Genomic DNA, 4,695 nt, shown 5'->3' on the forward strand with positions numbered 1-4,695 from the left:
TTCGAGCGGTCGCGCATCGGAGCATGGAGACGCTTCTACCTTTGTTAGTACAGTTTTTCCTTCTGTACATTTGTTGTTTCATGCTGTAATTTCTCTATATTTGCATAACCTTTTGTATTCAAGTCGATTGTAAATGTTATGTTGATTCATGATTGTAATTTGGAATAGTTTTGCTTTTGCTGCTCACGGAAATCATCGTTTCCAATTTCCTTCAGTTCTAGAGTTGAACTTGGAGTTTTTTGTTTGTTTCTGAAAGTTTATAACATTTGAATGTTTTTGTTTTGTTGTAGGATGTTGTTCGGAGATGAGGTTGGACAATTACTGAAGATGTTGTGTTCTAGACGTTGTTTTCTTTTATGTATTTTTTAATATATTTCTTGACGTTGTTTTCATCTTATTTCTTTCATGTATTTTTTAAGACAAATTTCTTTTATAAACTATCTTGTAACTTTTATTTTATTTGTTATAGTATGGACTTCGCTTTGTTTGTTTTATTTATTATGTGAATCTTTTTGAGTTGGTTAATGATGCTTTACAGGCTATTCAGATCAAGTTAAAAAAATTACAAATTACAAATTAAATAATTTTAAAAGTCAATATTCAACTATTGAAGGAACGCCCAATGCAAAGAAGGTACCATCGGGAGTTCTTGGAATTCCTTACGCATTAGTGGGCCATCGAGAGTTCCATAAACTCCCGACGAGTGGAAGAGTCCGTCGGGAGTTATGGAACTCCCCATGAACTAGTCGGTGGTTAGGAGTTAGTGGAACTCCCGACGAATAGAAGAGACCGTCGGGAGTTAGTGGAACTCTCGACGACGTATATTCCTCGTCGGGAGTTCATATAACTCACGACGCCTTATATTCGGCGTCGGGAGTTCGTGAACAACTCCCGATGGTCTCTTTGAACTCCCAAAGGATTTCTCTTGACCAAACTCCCAACGCGTTTTCCACCATTTTCTGACGATTTCATACGTCGGGAGAAGTGTGATTTCTTGTAATGAAAGTAAGACAGATCAATTGTCATCAAATCATACTCACTTTAGCAAATAAAACCTTTCTTAATACATATATTGTTAAAATTCAACAAGAAAATAGTGACATAATCACAATTGGATTGTCATTTGTCTTGTATTTATCTGGTGTATAGATGATAATAAATTATAAAATAAATTTTCAAATTAAGTTGGATCAGTTAGGTTTTTAGATCAATTAAGGAGATAGTTATTTTTCAGAATACAACACTACACAATTGGGTGAAGAATTAAACATATAAAACTATGGCCTACACACAATGTTAATAATAAAAAAAGAAACATTTAAAATTTTACAAACTAAAATTGGTCTAAAAAATGTAAATATTTGAGATATAAAAAACATGGTTTATTTTGCCCAAATACATGAATGAGCCCACACTTTTATCACGGTTGGGTAGCAGCATTAATAAGAAGTGCATGGGTAGACCACTTTCTCTCAGTCTCAACTATACAATAATTAAATTAATATACAAAGTGAACTGAATTGGATATAAAATATATCATAGTATAATACTAAAATTCCATTAATACAATTTAAATGGGCTCATATCTCAATTATAATGAGTCATATACAACCATTGACAAACATTACTGTCTAAACAAATGTTACATTTCTTTGTAAAAAGAAGAAGAAAAAAAAAAAAAAGAAGAAGAAATCGCCTTCACCAATTTCAATATGACATCTCTACAATCAGTGTGAGTTTAGACCAATTTTATCGATGTTGCATAATAAACCTTCTTTTGTTTTTCAAATATCGAAAAATACCGCTAAATTTTACTATTTATCATTTAAAAGTTACAATATTATCATTAACCTTCTTTGAATTTAAAATTTAGAACACAAATTTTTATTATCATATGATTTCAAGTTCTAAATTTTTATTCAAACTTTTAGAGTATTTCTAGTTCAAATATAGTTATGAAATGTTGATGAAAGATTATGGATAATGTTACAAATTTTAAAAGTATAAGAACATTTTTATAACAAGTAAAAAAGTATAGAACTATTTTTATAATCTAACATTCCAAATATATTATTCCATTTTGAATTTAATGCTTTACATTATCCAATAATTAAAAAATTATGTTGTACTTTTTTTAATTATTATTCAACGATATTTTGGGTAGAATTTGAACCAATGACAACTTGGTAAAAAATATATTTTAACTAGTTGAACTATAGTCATGAATCTTTTTATCTTATTCTTATTACTAATTGAAAAAAATATATATATTTTATTTATGAATTCAAATGGTGAATCTTTTATTAAATAATTATTACTATTTTGTAAGTAATGAAATGAAACTATACAAACAAAATGGCTAAATGTATAAAAAGTTTTTATTTCTCAAAATTTCACTTTAATACATTAAAAAAGTATCAATTATTCCCCCAATAACAAAAGGTTGGTATATTACTATATTATTATCTCATTTACATATTTAAACACAAGTAGTCATATCATTCAGATGTTACTTTAATTTAACTATATATATATATATATATTTTAATACAGTAAATGACTGTATGAAAATTTAAACCGTGTGAGATCAAGTACAAATATATATCTACTTTTTTGGACAATTGAAGATTAGTTTTCTACAAACAAATTCTAACATTTCTTTAAACACAATTTATAGATTTAGGATATTAATCAGAAAAATAAATTAATGAATAAGGATTATTTGATATATTTTGATTCTTACATTTTTATTTTAGTTTCATTTGGTTGTTATATTCTAAAAATGAAGGACAAAAATGGCTGGTTAATAAAAATTTAAGAACAGATATGATACACAATTAAAAGTAAATGATCAAAATGAATATTTTAAAAATACATTAGCCAAAATGAATGGAGACGAGAATAAATTCTTCAAATATTTGGGAGAATATTGTGTATAATAAATACAAGGACCTTTAATATTAATATTGTTGTTTTCAAAATTTATTAGAGAAATATTGTTGTTCTGGGAGTTCGAGGCTAGAGGTCGAACGTTTTGAACTCGACTAATGTGGAGGTCGAACGTTGAGAACTCGACGAACAAAGAAAAACTTGGAAACAATACATAGGTCGAAACTTCAACCCTCGACAAGGAAAATCTCGCGAATCTCGCTTAGGTTGTCGAAGGTTGAAGTTTCGACACACATCCACCCTCGAGATTGCAGGTTTAATACTTTTCTTTTTCCCTCATAGAGGAAACGAGGATCTTAGAGAGGAGTGAAGACTAAGAGAGCAAGATCTTAGGAAAGAGGAGAGTCTTCACTTATTTGAACTTTCCATAGAAATATATAAAAAAAAAAAGAGCTAATAATCAAATATAATTGATAATCATTAGACTATAATTGAATATATTAGATTATTATACTATAATTGAAAATTATTAGACAATAAAATTGAATATATTAGATTATTATACTAATAATTGAATAATCATAGACAACAAATTGAATATATTAGATTTATATACTATAAATTGAAATATATTTAGATTATTATAATTGTAAAACTTTATTGATTACAAAAAAAAAAAAAAAAATTGAATATACAGTAGTTATTATAAAAAGAATTGATATACAATAAAATTATAGTAAAAAAATTGAATATACAATAAAATGAATATATAATAAAAAAAATTATTTTATTATTCAATCTCTAACTATCTGGAGCCCTCTTAGTAACGAAGGACACTTCCTTCATGGTTATTAAAATCCACATCGTTGTCGAGTGGCTGGTTCTGTCCAATCCATCGTTGTGATAACGTGAACTTTTCAGTCTACCAGATTTCTTCAACAACGATGGATCATGATGTAAGACGAGCATATTAGGGGTGCATGATCCAGTAATCTTCATTGCGTTACACAGGTTGAAATTGAGGAGAGTACATTCAGCATACGTTGACAATTTGTAGTAGTCCCTTCAATAAAATCTTCGTAGTTCATGTTAAATGTGAGCAAACGGCCATAAAATGCGGAGCATGGAATGGCGAATACTTACCATTTTAGTTATGAACAGTACCGCTCGGTATGATAGCTGTGTCGAGATCACTAAGTATGAAACACATGAGAGAATTGTAACACACGAAGAGGTGTGTTTAATTTCAGATCGACATGCTGGTATAATTGCCAGAGTGAACAACCCAGCAAACGATTGGACGGGACCAAAATGTCACCATCGTTTCTGCTTACGACATATCGTCAGCAACTTCAATAAAAAGTATAAATTTTAATTCATTGAAAAATTATGTTTATCTTGCCGGCTGTCAATTTCAAATTTCAAAAATTCAACAAAGCATATTGAGAATATCAAAGGAATTAATCGAGCTGTCTGAGTTTTCTTTGACAACATTAGTTAGAGCAATGGGGCTCAAGACACATGATGGAGGATTTCAAGATATGGGTGGTTGACGACAAATCTATCAGAGTGCAATAAATGGAGTCCTCAAAGGGAGCCTCGAATGTTTGCCTAAAATGCTTCTTGCTCAGATAACATTCTACAAATGCATGAACTATTTCGAGAAAAAGAAGAGAAGAAATAAGAGGATGCATTGGAGCGTCAAGATAAATACCACACGGTAATATTATTATTATATTATATATATAATACTATATATTATTAATATTTCAACATATTTTTATATACTAAGTGGAGTTAAAAATC

Source organism: Benincasa hispida, chromosome 3, assembly GCF_009727055.1.
Source record: "Benincasa hispida cultivar B227 chromosome 3, ASM972705v1, whole genome shotgun sequence".
NCBI lineage: Eukaryota > Viridiplantae > Streptophyta > Magnoliopsida > Cucurbitales > Cucurbitaceae > Benincasa > Benincasa hispida.